Below are 20,298 nucleotides of genomic sequence, written 5' to 3'. Positions count from 1 at the left end.
AAGAGGAAGTAAAGCTTTGTCAATTCTTCAGAAGGGGAAAGAAATAAGACGTTTTTATATTTATTATTATTATCCTGAGTATAAACTTCATCAAAATCTTGTCCCACATACCTTGGGAGAGTAATTGGAGTAGTTGGTGGGAGTGGATGGCAGCAGTTGGGGAGTGAATGGGAGCAGTTATGGGGAGTGGATGGGAGTACTGTGGGAAGTGAAGGGAGTAGTAATCAGGAGTGGATGAGAGTTGTTGTGAAGAGTGGACAGGAGTATGGGGTGTGGGAGTGGGAGTACTGGGAAGTGAATGGGGAATTGGGGTGGATGAGTAGTGGACAGGGGAGTGGATGGCAGTAGTTGGGAGTAGATGGGAGTAGTTGGTGTGAGTGAATGGGAGTAGTTGTGGGGAGTGGGGAGTGGATGGGAGTGGATGGGAGTAGTAAGGGGAGTAGATGGGATTAGTTGGTGGGAGTGAATGGGAGTATGGGAGAAATGGTGAGAGTGAATGGTAGTAGTTGTTGGGAGTGGATGGGAGTATTGAGGGAATGGATGGGTAGTTGGTAGTAGTTGAAATGAATGTCAGTAGTTGATGGGAATAGTTAGATAAAAGTATGGGAGTGAAGAAGGGAGTGGATAGTAATATGGGAGTAGTGGTGGAGGTGGATGGGAGTAGATGGGAGTAATTGGTGGAAGTGAATGGAAGTAGTTGTGGGAGTGACCAGGTGTATGGGAGTAGTTGGGGAGTGAATGTGGAAGGTTGAGTTGGGAGAGTGGATGGGAGTAGTGGGGAGTGGATGGGTGAGTTGATGGGAGTAGTTGGTGGGAGTGAATGTGAGTAGTTGTTGGGAGTGGATAGGAGTATGGGAGTATGGGAGTGGATTGGTATTGAGAGTGAATGGGAGTATTCTGGGGAATAGTTGGGGATAGGTAGTTGGAGGAATGGTTGGGAGTGGATTTGCCAAGGAGTGGAGTAGTTGGGGTGTGGTTAGTTGGAGGTAGTTGGGGAGTGGATAGGAGTAATATGTGGGAGGAGGAAGGGGGTAGTATGTGGGAGGAAGGAAGATTTCTTTTGTGGGTTGTGGATGGGAATAGCCAGAAAGTAATTACAGATATCCCACAAAAATTAATATCCCTCGTTAATTAAAAATATTACATAAAGAAAATTGCTAATGAGGGGTGTGGATGGTATTTATGATAAATGGAGGAACAGAAGCTGGTAGAGGAAGAAGTGATTTCCATGATTATATAAATGCTCACTAATTATTCAGCTGTTAGTTGTAGTTCTCTTAATAAGAGGATGGTAAAATTCTGACAACAGTGACTTTTATGTTTCTGAAAGGCTCTCTTGATAAAAATATATATATATTATTATTATTATTATTATTATTATTATTATTATTATTGTATTATTATTATTATTATTGGGGTTGGTCTATCTACCCCCTAAACACAATCTAAACTCATCTGACTAGTTATAAACTCATGAAAAGAAGTTACGTTAACAGTAAATTAAATGGTTTTCAAAAACAAATGAGACTTCTTTAATTCGGTTTTTCTACTGAATGGCACTGGTACTATGTTAAGTCACAAAACAAATAGTGCCAATATCAAAAGACTTTATGATCTAAAAATTTCCCACTAAATTTGGTTGCTCAAGAAATATCAAAAATTCAGGAAAACCGTGGGCGAACAGGAGCATCAAACACCATTGGACAAAGCTTCACTTTATGGATACGGTCCTAAGGAGTGACAGGCTGAAAAAATGAATAGCCCTCATTAATTAAAATATTACATAAATCTAAAAATAAAATAAATTATGGTAGAAGAATAGAAAAAATTCTGCTAATGCAGATTTTGCAACAAGGCAAGGGACTTGGTGGGAACTATGTTCACGACAAAGTTTTGACTGGGTCCAAAGGGGAGGGCGGTTGGAAACCGACCTAACGTCTGAGACCTGGAGATGTTGACTATTTTCTGTTTATTTATGATGAATGAAAGCGGTGTAAATGTTAGGAACGAAGCTGTTTCATTTAACCAGAGGAAAAAGTCGATTTCCAGTTGACTCACCATTTGTACTGTACCTGCTTTCTTCGTTCAAGTTGATTATATAAATACTCACTAATTATTCAGCTGTTACAATATACATATATAGTAGTTCTCTTAATAAGAGTTATATATATATGAAACATATCAAATTCTGACAGGCACGGTAGTTAATTTTATATAAAGAGAGAGCCATATAGTGAACAAGAGAGAGAGAGAGAGAGAGAGAGAGAGAGAGAGAGAGAGTGAGCATGTTTCTTTCTTTTTTCTAATTTGCTGATGGATGTACATATTGTATATGAGAGAGAGAGAGAGAAGAGATATTTGAGATGTTTCTACTTTTCTAAGAGAGAGAGAGAGAGAGAGAGAGAGAGAGAGAGAGAGATCCCTTCCACACTTCCAGTTCTCCCAACGCATCTAAGAAAATGAGAGCAACGCCACCTATTGAGGCAAATGACTCCATCACAAACTTCTATTGGAAGGAAATGGCTCCATAACCCTTTCTGCTACACACACTAAACAACACCATATTTTTTAGTTAAGGAACCCGGATGTGTGATCGTGTAGAATCCTCCTTCCTGGGCGACTATAATGGGATTTTTTTTTACTTCTTTGTTATATAAACAAATTTTTGTTATACCAGAAAGTAATTAGATGTTCGAATTGATTTTTGTATGTATATTAAAGCAAATGTGTTCAAGAACGAGGTATTTTTTATATAGGTGGCAAAAAGAATTAAAGATACGGTTAAATTACTTGAAATTATTGAAAAAAAAATGTCATGGTGACAATGAAAAATAATTTAATAGAAATATTGAAAACCTGGCAGTGATAATATCTGGACTTTTCTCAACCGAATTTTACGTAATTTTATAATCCATAATGATAACCATAATAAGTGAAAGGAACAAATAACACCAATTTGTCAAAAAGGAATTCAAATAATATTGAAAATATAGTGACATTGAAAGATGATTTAATAGAAATATTGAAAAAAATTTACATTAATAATAACTAGGTTTTTCTCAACAGTGAATTACATTTGATAATATATGTTGATAATCATAACAAGTGAAAACAAAAAAAAAATTGACAAAAAGGAATTCAAATAAAACATAGAAACGCTGCTGATTAAAGCTCATAGAGGAGAAACAGCCTGGAAAAGTTGTATGGGTTGTGGACCCCTTGGTATATTACAACAAAGAATTTGACTCTTTAAAATAATATTAACGAATCAGGAATGCTCAGTTACATATTTTGTGAACGAACTAAGCGGGTTTTATCAAACTGGAAATATGAAGAATTTTAATGAAAGTTGCCCAGACCAGATATACATGAATATCAGTACAGCAGGTTAGGCAAACCAAATAGAATAGAATAGAATAGAATATCGAATTTAGGGCAAATCCAAGCGCTGGGACCTATGATGAGGTCATTCAGCGCTGAAAGACTAATTGATAGTAAAAATCTTTCAAAGGCGTAACAGGGGAAAATCTTTTGCAGTTGCACTACGAAATAATTGTTAGGAGAGGGTCGAGGAAAGTAAGAAGGAAGAAAGAGAATATGAACGGAGGTATAGTAAAGGGAATGAAAGGGGTTGGAGCTATGGGCCGAGAGGGCGTTACAAAGAATCTTCTTAAGTGAAGCCTACAGTGCACCGCATGAGGTTCACTGATGGCACTAACCCCCTACGAGAGCAAACCAAATAGAGAAGAGAGATAAATAATTAATGATTTCAGCTGTTTAAAGAATTAGAGAGAGGAAAGATTTGCCGACCATCAGAAGTAACTAAAAGAATTCTTGCAATGTGTGGAAGAAGAGGAATAAGAAATGTAAATGAAATTCAATAAATGTCAAGAGAAAGAGAAAAGGGCGGAGAAAGACAAAGAATCAGATGACAAATGAAGTGTCAGGAAGAATTTGGGGAATTATGCAACAAATGGAATCCAGAATTGACGTCGTGGCGGACAGGGGCATCAAAAAAGACCAAAAGGAAGAATAGCAGATATTCTTTACAATTGTATAAAATTATTTTACTTTAATGTCTGTATTTGATTTTTCTTTTCGTACTTTTATTCAGAACGATTGTGCCAAAGTGATATTTATACTGTCCTTTATTTTGGGCAATTGAAACATCTTACCTTCTTCCCTGTCACCCACCCCCCGCTCTCTCTCTCTCTCACTGAGGGAAACTATATTGCTTATACCTCTCTTAAGTGGCAATACGTGTTAAATAATCTCTATCTCTCTCTCTCGGAGGGAAACACTATTGATTATACCCTTCTTTAATAGCACTACGCCTTAACTAATCTTCTCCTCTCATGCGAAGTTGGAAATCTAAACTCTCTCTCTCTCTCTCTCTCTCTCTCTCTCTCTCTCTCTCTCTCTCTCTCTTCTTCTTCTTCTTCTTCTTCTTCTCATGACAGGAGAGAAATCTAACACTCCTTATCCTCTCCCTTGAGCTCCAATTGCTTATTCCTCCGTTTGTGCTGAAAGCTCTCCTCCTCCTCCTCCTCCCCCTCCTCCTCCTCCTCAGTCCTTCTTCAGATCCTCTATTCTCTCAACTCGAGCGTTGATGATGAGGACATTATATTGTCTCCCTAAACATTCCTCTGAGAGATCTCTGATTCGTTCTTTGAAGGCTCTCTCTCTCTCTCTCTCTCTCTCTCTCTCTCTCTCTCTCTCTCTCTCTCTCTCTCAATCTTGGGTTTCTTAAGGAAATTCTCATCCGAAAAGCGATTTCGTTCATTAGACCTTAAAGTTTACGTATTCCATCTTTCTTCCTTTATGTGCGTGGGATGAGAGAGAGAGAGAGAGAGAGAGAGAGAGAGAGAGAGAGAGAGAGAGAGAGATCGGGTTATCAAGTGGGCAAGGAAGGAAGAGATGAACTGTTGTAAAGAAGAATAAATTATCAAAAGTTCAAAGGTTTTATATATATATATATATATATATATATATATATATATATATATATATATATATATATATATATATATATATATATAAACACACACACACATACATATATTTCTACTAAGATACGAAGAGCTGTACTGTAATGATCCGATCTCAATCGTTTACCTAATAAAAATACCTTTGAGAGTCTAACTGCCATAAATTACTCATTAATTATACCGATACAATTCAGAAATTGTAAAAAGATCACGTGACCACATCACAGTTTCAGCGAGCTATAACAAAGTCGCAACCTAATAAACAAAACTCAATTATTTCCACTAATAACAATCGTTACCCTATCAATAACAATTAACAAACTTTTTTTCGTGCTTATTGGTGGCTCAGCCGCGCTTACTCTCTATTGGTGTTTGAATTATGAATGATTAATATTGCAATGCTCCATTTCAATACACTAATTAATATCCATTTGATCTCGTTACCAAAACTGATGTTCTGATAATGAGCAGCCATCGAGGGTTTTTTCAGCCAGTGTGAGATTTGTTATTCAATTATTTCCAACAGCATTTTATCATAACGATGCTTAACTACTAAAGTAATTTTAATTTAAAGTAATCTTATTATTGATTCAACCTATAAAACGACCTTCTGACTTCAGGTTAGATCGTTCTTCTAGACATGAAATCTATTGTATCTAGTCTTATTTGCAGTGATCTTCGAATTCCTATCAGTTATATACGTGTTGATATTATAAAATCTTATTTTTATCTAACTTTGGAACCATGAGTTTTCATGGTCGCAAATTAGATAAAAATGCGATTTTATTTCAATACGTAACTGCTAGGAATTTGAAGATCACTACAAACAGAACTAGATATAACAGATTTCATGTCTGGAATACAGTTCACTTCACTTTCAAGTTCAATGAAAACATGATCTTTTATCAATATGTATCTAACAGGAATTTGAAGATCTCTATAATTCAATGAGATTGAATAGATATCATGTTCTTGTTTCTAAAGTGAGATATATACAAGATTTTGCATCAATGCGTAACTGATAGGAATTTGATGATTATTACAAATAGGACAAGATTTATTAGATTTCATATCTGGAAAATAGAGGAGCCTTTATCCCACAGCTGATGATTTACGAAATATGATAGACGAAAAAAAAAAAAAAACATTCTTGAGGAGAATGTTCACACAAGTTAGGAAACTCGTATTTTGGGAGCATTGCCATTAGATTACTCTCTCTTATTCACTTTAGGGGTTCATGGAATGGAATGGAATGGAATGGAATGGAATACAATAATTAGGCCAAAGGCTATGATGAGATCATTCAGCGCTGAAAGGGGAAAGGTTTGAAAGGTAAGAACAGGAGGTTCTTTTTGCAGTTGCACTGTTACTTCAGTGGTTGGGAGAGGGTTGAGGAAAGTAAGATGGAAGAAAGAGAATATGAACATAAATAATAGAAAACAGACTGACTTATGAAGGGAAGTAAATAAGTATTCACAGTGAAAAGTGAACACAAAAGGCAGGAAAGTATAAATTTAAATAGCTGCACAATAAACAAGACCCTCACTGTAATTCTCAATTACAATCAACATGCCATATTATTGTCCCTTCATGACGATACTTCGTCATTCAATTTTCTAAATTGCTTTTCCCCTTAGTGACACGAGCGATCTTTCATTATCTGTGAGTTATAAAGTTCCCTCTCCCATGCAACAGAACCATTATGAAAAATGATCTCCAGCAGATGTGCAAAGTCATTATTCATTTTCATTTCAACCCCACCAGGGAAATATTCCTGCGCCATTTCTGTATAATTAATTATTAACTCTGCTTCTTAATAGTTAAAGGCACTTTCTTTGAAATATACATTATGAATTATACATATAAGAGGCACTTTCCTCAGTTTAATGCTCACTTAAGATAAATGAGTGATTATGACCTCGGTCTCTGTTGATTTAAGATAAATGAACATTAGTTTTGGGATATGTTATTGTTTAAAATGTCAAAAAAATTTACCAGTTTGAGATTGTTTGATTTTTCATTTACTTTTTGCCATGATTTATGTTAAGGATAGTTTTGATCTTCTCTTCGACCATTTTGCTTTTGCTTTGTCATGTTAAGTTTGGGAATAAAAACTGTATTTAAAGGACAAATGGACGAAGAAATTTCGTCTTTGAATCTAATTTGAGATAATGACGAAAGGGAGAGGGAGATGGCTTGGACATGTCTATCTACCCAGCAGGGATGACGGTGTTGAGTGTAAGGCAGGTAGTCTCTCGTGTTTTGAGAGACCCAGATTTTGGTTATGGAGAAGTGAGGGAAGGATAAAACATTATATATATATAATATATATATATATATATATATATATATATATATGAATATATATATATATTATATATGTATATATATATTATATGTCATATATATAAATATATATATATATGATATTTTAATATGTAACATGATTGAAACAAAGTTAATATGAATATAATTATATATATATATATATATATATATATATATAAATATAGAAACAGATTATATATATATATATGTATATTTAAGAAGGCTGAAATATAAATTTGGATCTGAAAGGTGAAATGTTTTGAAAACAAAATCATAATCACATACATGCATTTCATTATCAATTTTCTTTCTGGGAGAGTGCTTTCATTCGAGGAAGAACAAAGACACGTTGAAGGCCAAAAAAAAAACAAAATTATGAAAATCAACATGAGACAAAGTCAACAGACTTTTCAAGAAAGTGAATATGAAAACTAAGGCAAAATAAAATAAAAAGAAAACTTGTGGAGCTAAAGCAAATGACAAAGATTTTGCCTGGAGCGCATGTGCTCTCTCTTTCTCTCTCAAAGACGACCTATTTTCACACATGAACGAAAAACCACGTTTTTATGCATACAAGATCTGAAATCGATCTTGCACACTTTGCAATAAATTGCAGCCACCAGGAATTTTGCTGGCTCAGAGTATTATTGTGTGGAGCAAGGTATTTTCTAGTAATGATAGTAATAATATTTTAAAGGTTTATATGTCACAGTCTTCCAGAAGACCAGGTTTCTCTGGAATATTGAGAATGGATTGTTTAAAACATGATACATACATATAAATGTTTAATATATATATATATATATATATATATATAATATATATATATTATATATATATATATAATGTGTGTGTGTGTGTATGTATGCTGAAACCATCCATAGCACCAAAATAAATTACACGATGTTTCATTTTCTGAAAGAAACCTGGTTTACAGGTATTAAACTTCATGCCGTAAACCAAAAGTATTATTATATATTTTAGTCTATTTATTATAGATATATATATATATATATATATATATATATATATATATTATGTACACTCGGCAAGAAATTTACAAGATACAGTTTTTAAATCTTCGGACATATATTGCTCAATAAAACAACATCTAATCTTTACAACAGGGAGGAGCTTCATGTCTTAGTGTGACACACATGATTCTCCTATAAGTTTCAATCATATTCTACGATTCTGACACCAGTTTGATACTTAAATGAAGTAGTAAGCTTTGAAGTATTCTTTCAAGTTTAATTTGCAGCGACAGTTAAAGCAAACTAAACATTTTTCGACTTAACCTGATCCTTGAACACAAATGAAATTTATGAAATGACAATGAACGGAATGCTTGCATAAGGAAATGACAGATCTTCCATAGGGATGAAATCAAGAGTTAAATTTTATGTCCAGGAAAAATTTTGGGGAACAATCCTGGAACGAATGCAGTGTTATAGATGAGAGAAGATAAGAGAGAGAGAGAGAGAGAGAAAGAGAGAGAGAGAGAGAGAGTTGCTGAACACTAAGCCTAGGCCTACAGTATATGAAGGGCTACTCATTCCATTATTTTTTCTTTTAGAGATTGAGCGATACTATATTTGTATAGTATGTTTTATAATAATAATATTTTTAGGTAACAGATAGAGAGAGAGAGAGTTAGAAAAAGAGAGCAGAAACTATGGTAACGACAAGAAACATCCCAGTTACTTGTGTTTTCTCGCCGAATCGCAAACACATAGTAGAGACACTACTCTTGCATATTTAAATAGATTTGGTCAACTTGCCGTAGCTGTCGCAACATTTACTGCCATTAATTCCAGCTGACTTTTAACACCGAATGAAATACAAATATGAATGTGTAAAAATATAAAGAAATTATCATTATCCCGTATGATGATGCAATAATAAGCCTATCCATAACGGAAAATATATTTAAATATTGCCGTTCTGATTGATAGTACTACACCGAGATATCCACCACACTATCTTTAGATCTCTATGAACGAAGTCATCTGAGAAATTCTGATTACTTCGGACATGCATGGTAGTTTGTTTTTAAGTAATGATACGTTTTTGTTTTGCAGATTTAACATATATATATAATTTGCATTGTATATCATATTCTATATATATATATTTATATATATTATATGTTTTCTATAAGAAAAAATTAAAATTCGATATAAATCTAAAAAAACTGTATCTTCACTTTTATTGCCGAGTGTACATGTATGCGCGCATATGTACAAGTATGTTTAAAACAGTACGTTCAACGATGCTACCTTTCCATCACATACCCTTCAACTTATCATTAATTTCACACTTTCCAAACTTCAACACGAAATGCATCCGCCATTTTCATCGACAAAAGAGTCCTATTAATTAACCAAAAAAAAAAAAACATAATAAATGTTTTTCCTGCTTTAATTCCCACAAAACGGCAAAACTGCCACGGCCTCACTTTTATACATACATACGGTATTGCAATTCACCCATGAATCATTTATTGTTTTTTATCATCCCTCTCGTATCATTCTCCCTTTTTTCCATTCTGATTGTGTTGCTTTTTCTTTGATTGATGTAATTTTTTTCCTTTTCAAGACTTTTGGAAAAGTATTCTGTACATTTTTTGCTAATCATAAACTTTTTATTCTTTCCCTTGAGTCTTCAGGCAAATCCCAACTGACGCTAATGGTTCTCAAACAAAAAATGTTCACTTAAATATAGATTTCCTGTCACAAAAGATTATCCAGGGGTCGACCGACAGAATCTGATGATTGAGAAACGTCGCTGAAAGTCACAATTTTCAGGCATTTCAGAAATTTGTCATCGTGTTTGTTCACCCTCAGTTCCATAGGAAACTTAGAGAGAGAGAGAGAGAGAGAGAGAGAGAGAGAGAGAGAGAGAGAGAGAGAGAGAGAGAGAGAGAGAGAGAATGGTATCTAGGCAAACTGGGTCTTGACAAATGGTCTGTTCCCTCTCGCGCCACGCCCTTGCTATTACATTTTAGAGGAGAGATAAAATATTATTCATTTCACGAGTGCCATGATATTATAAGATGTCCACGTATGTAAACTTGCATGTATTATGAATAGGAATGTGTATGTATGTGAATGTAAGAAGAATACAAACAACAAAAGGATAATAAACAAAGACACTGTTTTGTTACGTCACTAGATTGATGCCTTATTATTGGCTGACTAATTCAACCGAACAGAACAGCAACCAATCAGAGCATCAGCTTCTGTTATGGTTTTGTCACAAATGATTAAAAGTGACGATGTGTATCTAGGAAACCTGTGTGACATATTTCGATTTAGTTTTGGTGTTTGGAGGTGAAATGGAGTGGTGTGTGTGTGTGTCCCTCTTGACAGAACTGAATTAATGACAAAACTTCCAACCAACCCTTGTAAGGCTATTTTTGTTTATAGGTCTACTTTTTCTCCTCCAGCACGGAAACTTTCTTCGCTCTCTCTTTTCTACAGATGCTATTCCTTTCGTTTTTCTGCTATTCCAAAGAGAAGCATTGTCATTTCTCAGGCTTCCTCTGACGCCTGCCAAGGGTACCATGTCTCCTAGTTAAGGAAATGAGATGGCAATTGCCGGATTTGATAATTCATTCCGTCTTGTTCTTCTCTTCTCAATAATTAGCTTCAGGATTCCTTCAATAATCCCTTTCTTATCCGCCAGTTGATTGGAGCAGTAAGACAGTTTGTGCAGCTTTCTATGTGCATAGAGAAACCTTTCAAGATAATTGTTATACTGGTTTGTAGCAATTTTGATTTGCTAGTTATAAACATTTTCAATTAGGCTTCTCGTCAACTCGAGATATAATTACTCTGAAATCTAATCTTTGCGGTCGTAGGAAAGGGACTTTAAGAGTATAGCCGACGCAGATAGTTTCACAATACCTCCAATCAAGAGACAGTTGTAGTGTGATTAAGCAACACAAAGAAAGCAATTTTCGTGGATCTGTTTCCAAAAGTATAATTCAAAATGGCGGAGCCACAATGCTAGAAACTTGGTAAAACAAATTCCGCCTCCTCCAGCAGGAAGGCATTCAGCGCCATTGCGGCAAAGCTGCTCAGAAGAAATTTCATCTGGAACAACCAACACTCGGTCCGTTGACTCAGGCAATCTGTTCCCTCGTTCCTCTTGTTCCATTTTGTGCAGATCCTTTGGGGAGAGAAAGTACTTCCTTTCTCTTACAGAAAATAAGAGTCAAAAGCTTCAGTTTAAGCTATTTTCGATGTAATTGTTGAAACGGTTTGCAAAGTCACCAAGATAATATAGACCAGCATGAAAAAGAGTCTATTTATATTACCTGTGTTGCTGTGATTTGGGAATCATTTTTCTACTGTTGCAACATTTAATTTGAAGTTTGTATTTGCACACAAAAATCGAGTGAAAATCTTCACAATGAGATTAGTTCTCAAAGAAGTTCTAGACTCAGTGTTGTAGTCCTTTCTAAATAGCCGAGGTAGATGAAAATATTGCTATGAGAACAACAGGGATGCTGATTAGTAGAAGCACATATGTTGTGCCTCATCAGTGTATGTACAGTGTTGTTCTCAGAGTTTTAACAGGCCAAAATTGTCAGACATTGCATCTAGAGTAATGTTCTTGTGTGCTGATAGCAAGGAATAAGGGAGAATTAATTAAATTGTCTTCTCTCTTATTGTTTGGCTTTATTTCATCCGTTTCACTTAACAATGGTACTAATTTCGAGAGTGTGAGTGAATATCAACTTCATTCACATACCACCCTATTTATAAGTTCGTATATGAAAACTTAACCACAGCACTGATGAAAAAGTTGAGAGCAAAGACAGTGACTACTTTACGGTCTGCCAATCAGCAACAAGGAACAAGGATGACGTTTAAGGACTGCTTTACGGGTCCGCCCTACCAGGAAAGCACTACTCAGGGACATTAGCAAGGTTAAGGAGGGATACCTACGGGGAAAAGTGTTCTGGAAATAAGGACTTTGCTATCTAGAAAAATAAATAAATAAATAAACAGAATATACATATATATAATATATGGTGATATATATATATATATATATATATGATCAAGTCCTATGTTATGAGACAATATATATCTATATATATATATAGATAGAGAGATATAAAGCTGGCAAGAGAAAGAGAGTTGATGTCTTTGTTTTCCCTCATCGACCGCCAGACTCCAGTCTTACAGCACCATCGTATGTGACTATAATGTGAGAGTAAAGAGAGAGACAAGGTGAGAGTGTCATTGGTTTGTGAACAGTGACTTTGAAATTTGAAATTGCCTTTACGTGACCGGTCGAAGAGGGGAGGAGGAAGTAATTAGGTGTTACTATTATTGTCATAGCATAGACTACAAAAAAATGTCAAAGCTTACCCTAAGTAAATGATAAGTAATTACTTTGTTAGTAACAGTTAACTGGCCTGAAGTGATAGCCTAGGCCAATATGGGTACTTCTATCAGGGAGAAGGCTACGCTATTAGAGTGCAATTTGGATTTTGAAGAGACAAAAAACTTTCCTCTCAAGTTGATGAACCCAAGGCTTGTTTTGGATGCCAGTGCAAGAAAAAGCTACATCACGAATATGAGCATAAAGGAAATGATCAGATCCTTGATGAGCCATAGGCTGAAGATTTTGTTTGAATTAATTACATACATTATAATTGGTAGAATACACTGTACAAAAAGAATTTAACCAAAAAAATCAGGTGCCCAGAAATGACAACTCCAAAAGAATACCAAAGATTAATTTTTTCCTTTTCCTTCTTATGCCAAAAGAAAAGATACTTTTTATTTGCTTACTACATATTTGATTTATTATGTAGAAACCCAAAGAATCGACTAAATTTTCATTTTTCTTCTTTTGAAAAAGATATTCTTTACTTGCTTATCACATACATTTAGTTTTCTGGGAAAATTATTTTTTCTCCACATTATTTTGCTATTAAAAATGAAAAAATTTAAACATATTTTACTTTTATTCAAATCATCCTTGTTAAAAAGCATTTTGAACTTAGGATAAATGGTGCAATAACCCAATATTTACAGATGGGGATTTCATTCTGAAAATTTAAATAAAAAAAAATCATCATTTTTGGGGAAGCTGAGCTGGGGATGGCCGTAGGGCAGGGAAAATGAACATGACTGGTAGGGGAAATGAAATTTTAGAGTGGCAGACTGGCAAGAGCCCTTCTTGGCATAAGGCCAGCTTCACTTAAATAGAAAGCATAATCTAATCCATGGTGATCTGCCCTGCGCTTTGATCAAGTCCTATGTTCTAAGACAAAGCGTTTGAAGAGAGAGAGAGAGAGAGAGAGAGAGAGAGAGAGAGAGAGAGAGCAGAGAGAGAGAACAATGCAGTCTTACTGTTTTCAGGGAGGGATTATAAGAGAGAGAGAGAGAAGAGAGAGAGAGAGAGAGAGAGAGAGAGAGAGAGAGAGAGCACTGCACTCTCACAATTCTTAAGGACTATAAATAGACCAAAGAAAGAGAGAGAGAGAGAGAGAGAGAGAGAGAGAGAGAGAGAGTGCGCACGTTGCAATCTTCTTGTTCTGAAAGATTAAAATGAGTCTGAGAGAGAGATAAAAAAAAAAAAAAACGCGATTTGCAGGACCTGACGAGAGGCAGCGTCACTGTAGCCAAAACTTATCACCACAGCCCCAGAGACGAAAAGAAAAAGGCTGATCTTTGCAACAGGTAAGAAAGACTCTCTACAAAAACCTTATATATGAGGGGAAGAGGGCCCAGTTAGTTTAGCCTTTCAAACGAGGGGAAAGAAAGTGGCGCTTTCTCCTTCAGGCAAAGGGGAAACCATGGTCATCTCATGAAGCTTCTTTATCTCAGACCCAGAGAAAATAACTGTGCCTGAATTTGAGGGTCATCCGAAATTTCCTCAGGTCAAGGACTTTCTGGACTTTTTTTTTTTTACTGTAAATTCACCTGTATCAAGAGAATGGTTTTTTCATTTTTTATCAAGAAGGAGCACTGAGAAGGGCATAAAGAGTCTTTTGTTAATAACACCCTTTCACGAGAGAGGGACACGCCCCTTGAAAAAAGGAAGGTTGAAAAGATTTTGGGAAGACAGAAGACTTCTGAGAATTCCAAATTAAACCAGCTAAATAGAATAAAATTGAATAGAATATACGATTTAGGCAAAAGGCCAAGCACTGGGACCTGTGAGGTCATTCAGCGCTGCAAGGGAAATTTACAGTAAAAAGGTTTGAAAGGCGTAACAGGAGGAGAACCTCACAGCTGCACTATGAAACAATTATTGTTAGAAGGTGAAAATTACGGTAGGAGAAAGAGAATATGAACAGAGGTACAGTAAAAGGAATGAAAGGGGTTGCAGCTAGTGGCCGAAGGAACGCTGCAAAGAACCGTAAGTGCACCTAATCCAGCTGAAAGGAATTCCAATCTCATTATATATATATATATATATATATATATATATATATATATAATATATATATATATATATATATATATATATATATATATATATATTATACTGTATATATATATATCTAAGTAAAGGACGACAGTCGAAAAAGGCCTTCGCAGCACTCCATTGTTTCTTCTTTATATGATTTTGTGATTTATTTATATATTCATCATTTCCATATTTTCTTGATTCAGTTATACATACATACATATATATATACATATATATATATATATATATGTATATATACAAATATATATACAATATATATAGTATATACCTTGAAATATTTACTCGAAAGATAAAATACCAGAGGGCATCAAATATCTAAAAATATATCGAGCCAGCAAAGACGACAAGTCCACCAACTCATCTGCCTCTATAAATAAACAAACCAGACAAAGAAAGATCTCAAAGCGTCCCTTCGACAACATCCAATGGAAGCCGAAAAGAAGAATCTGCTCGCTCTGAGGAGAGCGTCCGAGGTAAATGAAGCATGTACAAGGCAAATGCTTGTGTGTGTGTGTGTGTGTGCTCTCTGTAGCGCACGCAAAAGCAGCATCAGCAGCTTTGTAAAGATATGGCCTGATACAGTCCATAACGGAGACCAAAAAGTTAAAGGAATTCGAAAGAGGAAGAAAGAAACGCCTCCCTGGGAATGATGGCGATTGGGGAAGGCTGGAGAGGAAAGAAATCCTCTTCTCTCTCTCTCTCTCTTCTGGCATATGAGAGAGAGAGAGAGAGAGAGAGAGAGACTCTTCTCTCTCTCCTGGAGAGAGAGAGAGAGAGAGAGAGAGAGAGAGAGAGAGAGAGAGAGAGAGAGAGACGTGGGGGGAAGTGAATGAGAAGAGGTTAAGAGTATTGTGACATAAGGTTGATAATTCCTTTTCACGAATCGTGTTTATTCAGTGAAAGCAGAATTTCCTTGCAATAAATTCTCTTAAGAAAGAAAACATTTTCCTTCAAAAGCAAATGACCTCGATAGTATAGAATAGAATTTAGACCAAAGGCCAAGCGCTGGGACCTATGAGGTCATTCAGCGCTGAAACGGAAATTGATAGCAAAAAGGTTCGAAAGGCGTAACAGGAGGAAAACCTCTTGCAGTTGCACTATGAATCAGTTGTTAGGAGCCTCTGTAGTAAAAGCAGGAGAGATACATTGTTTAACTATAATGTACAGTAAATTGAATGTCTCGATGTGGTGAGAAATTCAGAAAAAACATCACTTCCTTCGGCTACATGATGAGAATTCTCGTTACTGAGAAAAAGTTTGCCTGTTAAACAATTCTAAAGATTATATTCAAAAACAGAAATCCTGTTTATAGATCCTTCGGGTAACTGCTGTGGGCAGAGTGAGGAAATCCTTCCCTTGAGGAAACCAGAGTGAGTAAGTGGTCCTCATTGCTGCCTTCATAACCATTTGGTCATCGATCTCTCTCAAGACTAGAGAGTATTATCGTTCACGCCGCTAATTGAAGGAGAGGACCCACTAATTATGCCTCGTCCTGTGGGCGCATACAAATTCCCCTCAGCCCAGAGAAGAGGCCAATTAGGTCCCCATTTCCTTGGCGCGACGTAAATTACCGTAACCTCTTAATCAATGTCTATCTGGGATTCTGTTTGGTTAGGTCACCGTCATTCGTCTTGTTTCCGTTACACGATGAAGCAACTGATTTTGAAAAGCAAAGTTTGTTATGTACTTTTTAAATCATAACAGATGGTGATATTTGCTTCTTTGGGATTTCAAAAGTGAATCGTTTCGGAGTTCCTGCTGACAGAAAATTGTAACACGCACACACACATATACATGCTCACAAGCACTATATATATATATATATATATATATATATATATATATATATATATATATATATATATATATATATATATATATATATATATATATGTGTGTGTGTTATGTGTGTGTGCACATTTAGAGAGAGAGAGAGAGAGAGAGAGAGAGAGAGAGAGAGAGAGAGAGAGAGAGAGAGAGAATCTTACTTTGAAATTAGATATCCACATCTAAAAATAAGTTAGAACACTTACAGTATCAACTTACTAAGACGTTAATTAGTCCGGTTGCCAATATCACTCATTAAAAATGGGCCCGCAATAACCCCCTCTGTGCCATCAATGATTGATTGAGAGTCTTCCTGGGATTAATAATGGTTGTGATTTCCAATCACGATTTCAAACAAAAATGAATAAAATCACTTGTGTGAATTGAAGTTTATTGGTCGTGAAGATTCTTTACGACTCAACCCACCACACTAACAGTCGTTATTTGCAACCTCTCTCTCTCTCTCTCTCTCTCTCTCTCTCTCTCTCTCTCTCTCTCTCTCTCTCGCTCTCCGTCAGTTTCATACATTTCAGTCTCTGATCAAACTGATATTTCAAATCGCTGATGACGACGAGTTTAATGAATCGTGCGATGAAAGCGAAATTTGATATTAATCGGTTGAAGTGTTCTTTAGAATGATTGACTGTCAGAACTCGGAAGAGAAACCTGATATCACAGCTGGAAAAATCATGTTTCCAATTTGCTCTAATTTATTCTAGAGCTAATCTGAATTTTAGGGATATCACAAGTTCAGTCGATACAATTATTTCCCCTTTAAGATTTTAAAAAGGATTTATGTAGTTAGAACAACACAATCTCTATGGAAGAATAAAATCCATACACAGCTGTCTTGGAAAAAATATTACTTTTGCCTGAGGAAAACCAACACTGAAAAATAATAATTTTACGTGTGGGATTTTTATTCAAATTGATATATAGAGCACTTATGAAATAAAATAATCATTTCACCTTGAAAAAAACTTTATATAAATGCAGAAATAAAACTCAGATGAAGTCATTATAAAGGCTGATCATCTCAGAAACGAGATATCACAGCTGGAAAAAGTCTGATTCCAGTTTACTCTGATGCTGAGGCTTCAGTGGGAATGTTACTCTCGTGTTCATCTGAAGCAAATTTTGGGTAAATCCAAGTTTAGTAAGTACAATTCCTCCCTAGTTTGAAGAACTGGCGAAGCCAGTTTTTGCCCATTCTGAGAAAATGGGAATCAAAGATTTTGATATCATTCATGAGCTTCTCCTGAGCTCAACTTTTGAGGAAGCTTGGTTTGTAAATAAGATAAACACAGACAGCTGAAGTTTTGAGATGTTACAGATTACAAAAAACTGAGACACTTTGGTTGGAAAACCAGTACTTATTTGAAAAAATGGGATACGCCAATTCGTCAAAACAGGGACGAATTATTTCCCTTTATGATTTTCTAAAGACGAGACATCTGGATACTTTCACAAAACGAAAAATTCACCTGATCCAACATAAGTCAGTTCATTTAACGACCAGTTTCCTTGTTTTGTGGTGACAATTCATCGAATCGTCTTTTTTTTTTCTTTGTTAGTATCTCTCTTCTTCTCTCTTGTCAGACGGAGATTAAAAGGAGAATTGTTTGTCAGATTAGAGATTCTCCAAAGCTCTTTAGAGTTTTGTTTTTAAATGTATTTGTACAGTTAATTATAATTTATTTAAAAGTTATACACGATTATCCTATATATAATGTTGGTGTATACTATACTGTTGTCATGAATAAGCAACAGAAGAAAAAAACTTCCATCAAATTTCCAGGAATAAAAAGTTTATTTATTTTTCGACTGACGTTAAAAAAATATTCCTTCACACAAACTTCTTCCCCCTCTTCTCCCCTTAACAATATTTGGACTACTTTCAGTCTTTATTGCCACAGAGCCTGGACTCCCAGATAAGAAGGACAAACACTGAGTCAAAACCTTTTTCCTCCACGTATGAGGAATTCCTTTCCTCCCCTCCAGGTTGAGGAAAACATTTCCTCAATGCGGAGGCAACAGAGGAAGACAGGCCAAAATCGAAAGTGTTTGTGTCAGACGTTAAATGTCAGAGTCAGGCTATGTGACAAGGAAGAGGAGGAAGAAAGGAGGAGGAGGAGGAGGAGAGGAGGAGGAGGTTATTTTATTTCCTTTTTAAAAAATGTCTTGGAAATTACCCCTAAAGAAAAACTTTAGCCCAAATCTCCGAAGCAAGAAACCCCCAAAGATTTTGCCACAGTTTTTCTTCTTCATTGAAATTCACAACAACATAAGTATACACCAACATTATACAGGAGATGTTCGTGTATAACATTTAAATAAATGATTAATTATATGTACATATACATTTATATAAAACTATATACTTAGAATCTATAATATATATATATTCTATATTTATATATATAGATAGACAGATAGATAGATATAAGATAGATAGCAGCAAAGACAGCAGGTTGTCTCACAAAGTACGTATAGTTTTTGCGTGAAAACCGATTGAAACATCTTCCAAGCTTTTGCTGACACAGACAAAACAACTTCCAATATAATCTCTTTAACTTGAGAGAGAGAGAGAGAGAGAGAAGAGAGATCATTTTTTTTTAAATAAGGGTTTTCCAGACTAGAGTGTCTCAGTTTTTGTTAATCTGCTAACATATCAAATACCAGCTGTACTGAGTTCTGATTACAAACGTCATTTGTAATTCAGATGAACTGAGGCTAACAGCATCAAAGGACGGTATGGAAGCCCACTGTTCCAGCGGGCAAGAATGAACGCTTTCAGTTCAGTCATTAAACTAGAAAGGAATAGAAAGGACTCTCTGGAAGTTCCTTTTCCTTCACTATTTACTGGATAATTCCAACTAACTCTTCTCAAAGTGTGATTTGTCCATCTCGGGTTTTAAATAACGGAAATATTTATCTTTTGATATCTGTAATTAAAATGAATTATAAAGGAACTGACAGGAGTTCCATAAGTAGATGAGGTGTTTGTGGAAATGTGCAAAACTATCTTCGTTCTTAAAAGGTGTTATTAGTTTTGGATGGGTTCCCCAGTCTGTTGCTTCTAGGAAATTGGGCTGATATGTAATGTTTATTTGTTATCTCTCTCCCGAAAACAGGTAACTGAAATGGAAATCTCAGTATAGTATATATATATATATATATATATATATATATATATATATATATATATATATATATATATATATATATATATATATATATATATATATATATATATATATATATATTATATATATATATATGCAGGTGGATCTTATACTCCACAATTATTACTTTTATGAAAATGGCCTTGTAGATACCCAGGACATATAAAACACAAACAAAAAAGAAGTACATAAAGCGGAGGGCTCTTCACTGGAAGTGCGTGAAACACGTGGATATAAAAATAGTTATTTTGATAGCACACAAGGTCAAAAGGAAAATTAACTGAAAATACGGTAAATTACTGCCGTAGAAGTCCTCCCGAAAGAAGGAATGCCAGGAACACGGACCAAGGATGAATTCTGCTACAGGCGTCTTTCTGAAACGATATTTGGACCCACGTTACACATCTAATGCTGGAATTTGGGGATTGAATTACTCGGGGGTGCACTGAAGGCGCCAAGGACTCCCCGAGGCGTTACTTGTGACTCAGAGGAAAGAAGCTGTGAACACG

This window comes from Macrobrachium rosenbergii, chromosome 15, assembly GCF_040412425.1.
Source record: "Macrobrachium rosenbergii isolate ZJJX-2024 chromosome 15, ASM4041242v1, whole genome shotgun sequence".
Taxonomy (NCBI): domain Eukaryota; kingdom Metazoa; phylum Arthropoda; class Malacostraca; order Decapoda; family Palaemonidae; genus Macrobrachium; species Macrobrachium rosenbergii.
Note: the sequence above shows the minus strand (reverse complement) of the source record.